Below are 10,613 nucleotides of genomic sequence, written 5' to 3' on the forward strand. Positions count from 1 at the left end.
CATGGGTAATAATTTAAAATATTAAAACATCCATTTTAAAAAGAGAGGAAATGGGGCTGGAGCAATAGCACAGCGGGTAGGGCATTTGCCTTGCACACGGCTGACCCAGGTTCAATTCCCCGTATCCTATATGGTCCCCCTGAGCACCACCAGGAGTAATTCCTGAGTGCAGAGCTAGGAGTAACCCCTGTGCATCGCCCAATGTGACCCAAAAAGAAAAAAGTAAATAAATAAAAACAAAATAAAATAAAAAGAGAGGAATTAAGTAAATATTTAGAGATGGGCACAAAATCAAATGGGAGAAAGGAGATTTCAGATGAAAATCTCAGGATGAGCTATGGGATGGTAGAGAACTGGCAGAAAAAAAGAGGATTTTGAGAAATGTTCTTTACATTTTTATTTAGATCATATTTACTATTCTGTGAGATATGAGGGAAAAGAAAAAAGGTTACTTTTGTTACTGAAAAAAAGTTTACAATTAAATTGCCTAACTAAATACCAACAATTCCATTTATAGTGGAATATTAGAAAGTTAGCCTTTTGCTTTTTAAATTTATTTCAGTGAATTTGATTGATGTGAAACAATACTTTTAAGGTGTTTGATTTTAGTCCATTGCTAATTTGAAAAACTAAACCTCTAAGACTGTTATTGAGCCACTAGTAACTCCATAAAAATAACAAATACTACCGAGAAGATAACCAGGTGCTCCTTCTCTAGGAGTTTAGCGTCATAATTGTACATTTTCTACATTAATACATGTGCTAGTTTAAAAAATTAACCAAGAGATTAAAATACTATTCAATACATTTTTGACAAAGGTTGCTCTGAATATTTCATGTACATCTGTTAAATTTGGGGGTAGAAAAAAAGAATAAAATTCAATGTAATAAAAAGAAAGAAGCCAACAAATACTTTGAACCCCATAAGCCAAATTTCTAATTAATATTTCAAAAGAACGGCATGTTCTATTAAAGTTATACCATCTTCATATCAAAGGATAAAGTAGATTAAATATAAGTTATTTATATTCATTACTTTTTTAATAGTTCTTGATGCTGAGATTTAACTTATACTTTTGCATATTTAAGATAAACAGCTTCAAATTTGACTGTCAGGTCTAAATTGTTAGATGCTAGATTAAGAATAATTAGGAAAGATAAAAAAGTCCAGCTGTCATTAGCTAAAAACACGTGGGCATTGCAATTATCTCTTTATCTCTAATTGAACGCCCTTAAATACAACTTCAGGAATTAGAAAACTTTTCTTTTTTTTATTGTTCCAGAATTATAGATAAACAATCCAAAAGCAGAACCACACAAACTGAAAATACATCCTTTTGTCTCCAATATCACTTGTATCACTTGTCATCCCATTGCTCATCGATTTGCTTGAGCAGGCTCCTTTTGTCCCTGTCGTGTGCTAGTGTACTCCAATGGCGTCTGCTTGCTCCAGGAACACAAAGAGCTTCAAACCATTCATTCAGGGTCTTAATGAAGAAGTCTGACCATCTTGTGCATTGACGTCCCGTGATATCCAGTCCGTAACAGCTCTAGTCCAGCGGTCATCTCCAAATCACATTACATGTCCGGCCCATCTGATTTTTGACACCTTGACAAACCCCTGATTCTCCATCATCGACAGAGGTAGGAACTTTGGATTCCTTTTCTCACTTGAGTGAATTGTGATATTCCAAGCATAGCTCTTTTGATTTCACTTTGGGATACCCGAATAGCATTTTCATCCTGTTTTCGTAGGGCTCAGGTCTCTGAGGCATATGTTAGTACAGGAAGAAATAACAGTGGAGTCAAAAAGATGTGCCCAGAGCCAGAGGTTCTTCATCCTCTTAGCCACTTCTTAACACTCTTCCTCCTGCACAGCTCAGGTGCCAGGTCATTCGTTATGTTGAGTTCTCAACCTAGGTACACATAACTGCTACATTCAGAGATGTTCGTTCAGTTGAGAGTGAATGGAATGTCAGGAACTAGTCCGTTTCTCATGAACATTGTTTTCGTGAGATTCAGTCGCAGTCCAACCTTTCCACATTCATGGTTGAAGTCGGCCAGCATTCATGCTGCTTGGTTAATGTTTGGTGTTATTAGAACGATGTCATCAGTGAAGCGGAGGTGGTGTAGTTGCTGACCACCTACTTTCACTCCCATTCCTTCTCATTCCAGTTTTCGCATGATGTTTTTGAGGGTGGCACTGAAGAGTTTTGCTGAATTGGTGTCATCCTGCTGAACCCCTCTCTTTACGTCGATGATCACTTCCTTGTAGAATAATGAGATTCTGGTGGTGAATTCATGATACAGCTCACAGAGGATCCTGATATACTGAGTTTGAATGCCCTGTTTGGCTAGGGTTTCGATGACCACTTCAGTCTCAACAGAATCAAAGGCCTTCTTTAAATCAATGAACATTAGACAGAGTGGCATCTTGAACTCTCAGGAAATCTCAATGAGCTTGGTCATTGTGTGGACATGGTCTATCTTGCTGAATCCTTTCAGAACCCAGCTTGCTAGCATGGTTGTCCTTTGTCTAGTGTTCTGCCTATACTATTCAGGATGACTCGAGTGAATAACTTGTAGACGACGGACAACAGGCAGATTGGGAGATAGTTGCTGATGTCATAGATGTCTCCCTTCTTGGACAACAGGACTGTCCTGCTGGTTTTCCATTGGGATGGAACCTTACATTCTGAAGAGCCAAGCCAGTGTATTGATGAGTACTGGCGGCATATTCTTCAGATGTTCAGGTCTGACGTTGTCTGTACTGACTACTGTACGCTTCTTTACTGACAAAATGGCATGTCGGATTTCGGAAGGGAGAATGCTGGAAATGACATATCCATCCTGCGGAATTTGATATGTGGACTGATGGATGTGACTATCAAAGAGATCTGAGTAGAAGTTGTGGATAAACTATTCCATTGCCCTTCTGGAAGATATGATAGATCCGTCAGGACGTCAAAGGGCAGTCATCTTGTTCTTATAGTTGGCGAAGGAGAGGCGGGTGTTGTAAATACTTTTTCCAGCTTCTGCCGCATTGGCCAAGACTGCTGCTCTTCTTTCTTTGAACCCAGCTTGAACCTTAGTCGCTTCTCTGCACAGCTTTGCAAGCTCAGACATTAGCTTGTGATTGCCTGAGGCTCGTGCCAAACTACATTGGTGAATGAGCTTAAGAGTTTCCGAATACAGGTGTCTTTTTGTGACTTTCTCTCACTCAGCATTCCTCATACAATCATGGAGGTGCTGAACCAATTGATCATATTCCTTGTCGATGTTGTCAACGACGGCATCTCTTCATATTGCCTCATTAGTGCCAAAGAGCTCCCAGTTGGTGGTCGTTCTGGGAGTTTTCTTCTTAAACTTTGCAGTCCTTTCTCCGCACTCCATGAAGTAGAATTTCACATGAAGGAGAGAGTGGTCTGATTCCTTTTGGAATTTTGGGACAACAGTGACATCAGGCAAAACCATTGATTGAATGTGACCTGGTCAATTTCATTGTGGAACTGTCCACCGGGAGACTCTCATGTCCAACGTTTAGATTAGGCCTTCTGGAACTGCGAGTTACCACGGATGGTCTTGGTCATGCCACCTACATGCCACCTACTTGCCATCCACACGGCAGAGCCTGGCAAGCTACCTATTGCATATTCAATATTTTGTACTTGTATTTTCTTTTCTTTTTTTTTTTGGCTTTTTGGGTCACACCCTTCAATGCTCAGGAGTTACTCCTGGCTCTGCACTCAGGAATCACTCCTGGTGGTGCTCGGGGGACCATAAGGGATGCTGGGAATCAAACCCAGGTCAGCCGCATGCAAGGCAAACACCCTACCCACTGTACTATCGCTCCAGCCCTATATTCATATTTTCTTCAATAAAGAAAATATTTATTCAGTAGTTATCAGAAAGGAGAGATTCATTCATAAATTAAAGGAGGAAAAATTATACATCTCTGAGATGTGGGTCTAGAATACAGTGTACCTGTAAAACCCATTTTTACCCTTTAAACACGCTCTTCATTTACAAATTCTATCATTTTCATGTCATTCTAATAGATTCATGTCCTAATCTTTATTATCTAATAGGCTTTGTCCATCTGTGTGAAGGTGTAGAGACACAACTTTTGCTGCTAAAAAGAGTATTGGGTAGATTTTGACATCTCTCTGGTGTCCGGATCACATACTGTCCCAGATTCAGTCACTACATATGGTGTTCTGAACCTGACCAGAAGTAATCTCTGAAAGCAGATCTAAGAGTAAACCCTGAGCACAGTCAGGATGTGGCCCCAAAACCAAAGCACATATACACTCATACACACAAACACACATATTTTAAAATTTACAATTTTTAAATGCATTTACTTGCCAACATTAAAAGTTGAAAGTATATATTAAATGTTGGGTGCATACATTTAGTGAATAGAAGATAACAAAGGATAAGTTATAACTTAACTTTCAATAATTTAAAAACATGATTCAACTAAAATTATAATTTTCTACACCTTAAAAATTAAAAATCATGATATGCTGTGGGGGTCTCAGTAGTCGGTCTGAGACTTTGACTAAATGCCCTGCCCCTGAAAGAAAGAGCCGGTCCTGTTTACAGGGGCCCAGGGTCTGGCTTCAGCACTCCACACGGTAGGCACTTTAGTTGAGGATGGGGAATGTAATAGTTACCATCAGCCTGAGCTAATACATGTGGTCCTGAGAGCAGGAGATGTAAATCATTAACATCTATATTGAGCCTAACAAGGTAAATGTGATACATGTGGATCGCCCCTGAAATGTGTGTTAAAAACTCCTGTGTGAGAGCTAATAAAAGAATTGCTGATTGACTACCAGCTTTTCCCCCTCAGAGTAGTTCTTTCTTGGTGGCCTTGGTGGCGGCGGGAGTCCGCGGGTGCATGGAGGGCCAGGGCAGAGGCTTCTCCCCTTCCCACTCCCTCTTTTATAGGGAGTAAATCCGACCGGCGCCTAGGGGGATCGTACTCCAGTGTGCCAGGGTCACTGGCCAGGACCCTGACATCTGGCTCCCGAACAGGAACAGCGTGGGTGTGGACAGCCTAGACATCGCTGGAGCAAGGTATGACCCTCTGATCGCCCCAAATCCATGCAGTAAAATAGGAGACTGCATCGGAGATACCCGGCTGGTAATTCAAGTAGGGAAATGAATGGGTGCTCAAGCTCTGCCCCCTGATAGTATACTTATTTGATTTCTATGTTTTCAGATAAAGTTGCTTCAATGATATACAACTAAACATCTATTTGAAAACTCCTAACCGAGAAATCTAGGTAAAAGATCTATTTGTCCAGAATGGGGGCTTTTCATTTGTGATGATAGACTCCATGAATTCTAGGGTTAAAAATAAAGCCAGATGTAAATAATTAAAATTAAAAGACCGCTGTACTCTCAAGTTTTCTGAGATTAGAAAAATATCAAACCTTCACTTTCATACAACATGATTTAACTACCAGCTAAACATTCTATAAGTATAATCATGCTGCAACAGCACACTTATGGAAAGTAATCTAGGTAATAATTAGGAAGTTAAATTAAACATGGTGTATTTATTAAAATGAATATTATAAATCTAGAAACAAAAGCAGAAGATATTAAATGCTGTAAGAAATATTAATGATATAATATTGAATGAACATCAAGGCAGACTAATTTATAATCATAATCTCATAGTGTACATGATATGATAATCTTGGAGGGGTTGGTTTGGGGGCAACACTGAGTAGTACTCAGGGCTTACACCTCAGGAATCACTCCTGGAGGATTCAGGGGACTATATGTGGTATCCGGGATTAAACCTGGGTCAGTCACATGCAAGACAAGTGCCCTACCCACTGTACTATTGCTCTAGCCCTGTGAATAATAATTTAACTTTTATTTTAAGGAATATATAAAGCATTTGCACCTATACCATTTTATTCCAATGTCTTGGTACTCTCATAAGATAGCACCTGTTAGAGAATGGGCCGAAGAAATGAACAGAAAATTTTCCAAGAAAGAGATACGAATGGCTAAAAGGTACATGAAAAAATGCTCTGCATTCACTAACATTAGGGAGATGCAGATCAAAACAACTATGAGATACCACCTCACACCACAAAGAATGGCACATATCCACAAGAACAAAAGCAACCACTGTTGGAGAGGATGTGGAAAGAAAGGGACCCTTCTACTCTGCTGGTGGGAATGCTGACTGATCCAGCCCCTTTGGAAAACAATATGGACACTTCTCAAAAAATTAGAAATTGAGCTTCCATTTGATCCAGCAATACCACTTCTGGGAATATATCCTGTACAGTCGAAATGACATCTGCACTTATATGTTCATCATGGCACTGTTTACAATAGCCAGAAGCTGGAAAACACCCAAGTGCCCGAGAAAAGATGACTGGTTAAAGAAACTTTGGTACATCTATATGATGGAATACTATGCAGCTGTTAGAAAAAATGAAGTCATGAACTTTGCATATAAGTGGATCAACATGGAAAGTATCATGCTAAGTGAAATGAGCTAGAAAGAGAGGGACAGACATAGAAAGATTGCATTCATCTGTGGAATATAAAATGGCAGAGTAGGAAACTAATACCCAAGAATAGTAGTATATAATACCAGATGTTGGCTCTATGGCTTGGAAGCTAGCCTCACACACTGGGGGAAGTCATCCCAGATAGAGAAGGGAACACCAAGTAAAATGTGATTGGAAATCCCGAGTGGGGAATGAGATGCATGCTGAAAGTAGACTAGAGACTGAACATGATGGCCACTCAATACCCCTATTGCAAACCACAACATCCAAAAGGAGAGAGAAAGAGAACAAATTGGAATGCTCTGCCACAGAGGCGGAGTGGGGGGGGATGGGATAGGGGGATGGGAGAGATACTGGGTTCATAAGTGGTAGAGAATGGACACTAGTGGAGGGATGGGCTCTCGAACATTGCATGAGGGAAAAACAAGCATGAAAATGTGTGAATCTGTAACTGTACCCTCACTGTGACTCACTAATTAAAAAATAAATAAATTATTTTTAAAAAGATAGCACCTGTTATTCTCATATTACACAGGAAAAAATTGATTCTCAAATAAAATTAGTTGGCTCATCTATAAACATGTAGCTCTGAAGTAAAACAGGCAGGAGTCAAACTTTACTTTCAAGTCTGCAAGTTTTCTCTTATACCATACTGCCTCTCGGTTCTTTTACTGATTCATTTGTCACTAATTTATAAAATAGTAAATATCATTATGTCTAGGCATTCTTCTAAATACCTGTATAGAACTGTCAAAGATAGACAAAGACACCTATCTGTCATATTGTGGGTTTTGCAGTGGTGGGAAGTAGCAGGAAGGGTCAAACAATAATCATTAAAATTTATTTTGTGGGGCAGGAACAATAATGGAATGGGCACGGTGCTTGCCCTGCAATATGCGGACAACCCAGATTCTATGTCTGGTACTTCATATAGTGCCCCAAGCACTGCCAGAAGCAATAACTGAGTGCAGAGCCAGGAGTAAGCCCTGAGCATTGCCAGGTGTGGCCCCCAAAAAGAAAGAAATAAAATTTAGTTTATGATATCTTAGTGGAAAGTGAAGTGCTGTGAATAATGACAGGAGAGAGAGGGTGGTGAGAGATGCCATCTAATATTATATTGCCAAGGAATTATTTCCCTTAGATAAGGTAAACTTTTGAGCAGATATTTGAGGAAATGAGAAATCTAGTCAGGCAAACATTGGAGGGAGAGAATTCTAGGTAGAATGTGGAAATCTGATTTTAAACATGAGTAGCTCATAGAAAAACTGTCAGGCTTGCCTCTGTAAGCTTGACTATTAACAATGGATGCAGAGAAATGCACTTTTTCTTTAAATCAATAAGACATAAAAGTAGAAAGAAAATATTATATCTATTCACAGGAGCCAAAAATTAAAGTTGCCGGGCTTTCTTTCCATCTCTTATAGGGCTTTTTAATATTCTTATATTTAACATTGCACTGGAAAGGGGAGCTTTTATTTTTTTCATTTTTAAAAAATATAATCTCACAAATTAACCATGGATTCAGATCACAAACTAACCATTGTAAGGATATTTACCAGAAATAAGGACTGGGAATTAAACAGTTTTCCTTGTGCTTCATTGATTTTTATTAACATGTTCAAAAAAAATTTTAACCATTAGTCACCAGATGTCTCGTTCTTCTTTAACACCAAGTATTGCTGTGCAGTCCACCTTTGTATGACATACCAGAGATCTTGATCAACCAATTATTTTGAAAAAGCAAATAAGGAATGATTCTAAAACTTAGTAAATCTATGTATAAATAACTGTGGTAGATAATAAATGGAAGACTAGTCAAGAAATGCAATGCTTTAACTTTACTATATGTATGACTATTTTTTCTGTATTTTTGTTTTGGTTTTTTGGGTGGTTTATTTATTTATTTTTTTGTTTTGTTTTTGGGCAATAGCTGGTGATGCTAAGGGATTAATCCTGACTCTGAGTCCAGGAATTATTCCTGGAGGTACTCAGAGGACCAAACAGGATGCTGAGTATTGAACTCAGATTGGCTGCATGCAAGTCAAGGACCCTATCCACTGTCCTACCTCTCCAGTCCCAGACTTTTTGACTAAGAACCTATTTTCTGACAAAATTCATCATTATAACTATCAATTTTTTGTTTATTTTTTTTAACTTTATTGAATCACTGTGAGATAGTTAAAGGTTTTCCTGTTTGGGTTACAATCACACAATGATCAAACACCCATCCCTCTACCAGTGCACATTCCCCACCACCAATATCCCCTGTATACCTCCTCCCTTTCCACCCTCCCCCTGCCTCCATAACAGACAATATTCCCCATAATCTCTCTCTCTCTACTTTTGGGCATTATGGCTTGCAACACAGACACTAAGAGGTCATCATGTTTGGTCCATTATCTACTTTTGGCACACATTTCCCATCCTGGCTGATTCCTCCAACCATCATTTTCTTAGTGATCTCTTCTCTATTCCATCTGCCTTCTCCCTCTGCTCATGAAGCAGGCTTCCAGCTATGGGGCAATCCTCCTGGCCCTTGTATCTACTGTCCTTGGGTGTTAGCCTCATGTAATGTTATTCTATACTCCACAAATGAGTGCAGTCCTTCTATGTTTTTCCCTCTCTTTCTGACCCATTTCACTTAGCATGATACTCTCCATGTCTATCCATTGATAAGCAAATTTCATGACTTCATCTCTCCTAACAGCTACATAGTATTCCATTGTGTAGATGTACCAAAGTTTCTTAAACCAGTCATCTGTTCTAGGGCACTTGGATTGTTTCCAGATTTTGGGTATTGTGAACAATGCTGCAGTAAACATACAGGTACAGATGTCATTTCTACTGTGCTTTTTTGAATCCTCAGGATATATTTCCAGAAGTAGTATTGCGGGGTCATATGGAAGCTCAATTTCTACTTTTTGAAAGACTATCCATATTGTTTTCCAGAAAGGCTGGACCAGTCGGCATTCTCACCAACATAACTATCAATTATTGACCTCTTCTTGAGGGACAGGAAGCACATGTTCCATGTACATTGTGATAAGCACTTCACATGTTGTGGTAAAGCACTGAAGATATTGTGATATGTCTTAAATACAACTATTATAGTGATTTTCTCTGTTGTGATGGGAAGGGTTTAAAGTAGTCTACCCAAGGTCATACAACTAATGACCTTACAAAGGTCATACAGCTAAGGGCACAGTGACAATTTGAACTCACTGCAAAAGCCAAGGCATTTATCAAACCAGCTCAACTTATTCCCTTCCAAAATCAAGAGATATTTTTCCTGTCCTCTCTAAGTGGAGTTATAATACCTGAGAGTTAACTAAAAGCACTATGAAATTTAACAGTCATAGACCACAAATCTCCAAGTGCACAACCTCTCAAGAAATTTGATCCATGAGAATTGGAATGAGATTCATGAGGTGTGCATAACCCTTTAAGTAAGAACTTTCAACTTGAACGGATTTATAAGTCACTGTTGTCCAATCCAACTGAACATCAGACTGTCCTGCACCATTCTCAAAAGGGATGCCGGGGGTGGGCTCAGCAAGTATCTACTGAAAGAAAGGGAAGGAAGGTAGAGAGAAGCATTCAGAGGGAAGACAAAGTCCCACAGAGGATGCAACTTCAAATTACTTAAGTGAGCCATGTTTGTGCAGAACTAGCAGCAGGATGTCAGCCATCCTAAGACCAACCAGAACCAAACTCTGGAAGCTGCACCATCAGCTCATCTTCATGAAGTAGCCATTGAGTGCAGGCCTAGGAGAGCTTTATCAATTACCACTTCCCTATCAATACAAGGCCTGGCAGTGTCTTCTTCATACTTTCAAAAGTGTTTCGATAACTCTTCTCATCTATTTTTTATTGTATTTCCCCTGAAGAAAATTATTTTCCTAACAAGTTAAAATTTTGCTTTCAACAGTAAAAGTACTGTTGGCCTTTCTGAGTCATCTTTGTACCAGAAAATCATTTTCTGAGAAAGTAGCTACAAGGAATTTTCCAACCATTTACCAGGTTGGTGGCTGTCCAGTAACCAGAATGCAATTATTAATTAATGCT

The sequence above is a fragment of the Sorex araneus genome, chromosome 1 (assembly GCF_027595985.1).
Source record: "Sorex araneus isolate mSorAra2 chromosome 1, mSorAra2.pri, whole genome shotgun sequence".
Lineage (NCBI taxonomy): Eukaryota > Metazoa > Chordata > Mammalia > Eulipotyphla > Soricidae > Sorex > Sorex araneus.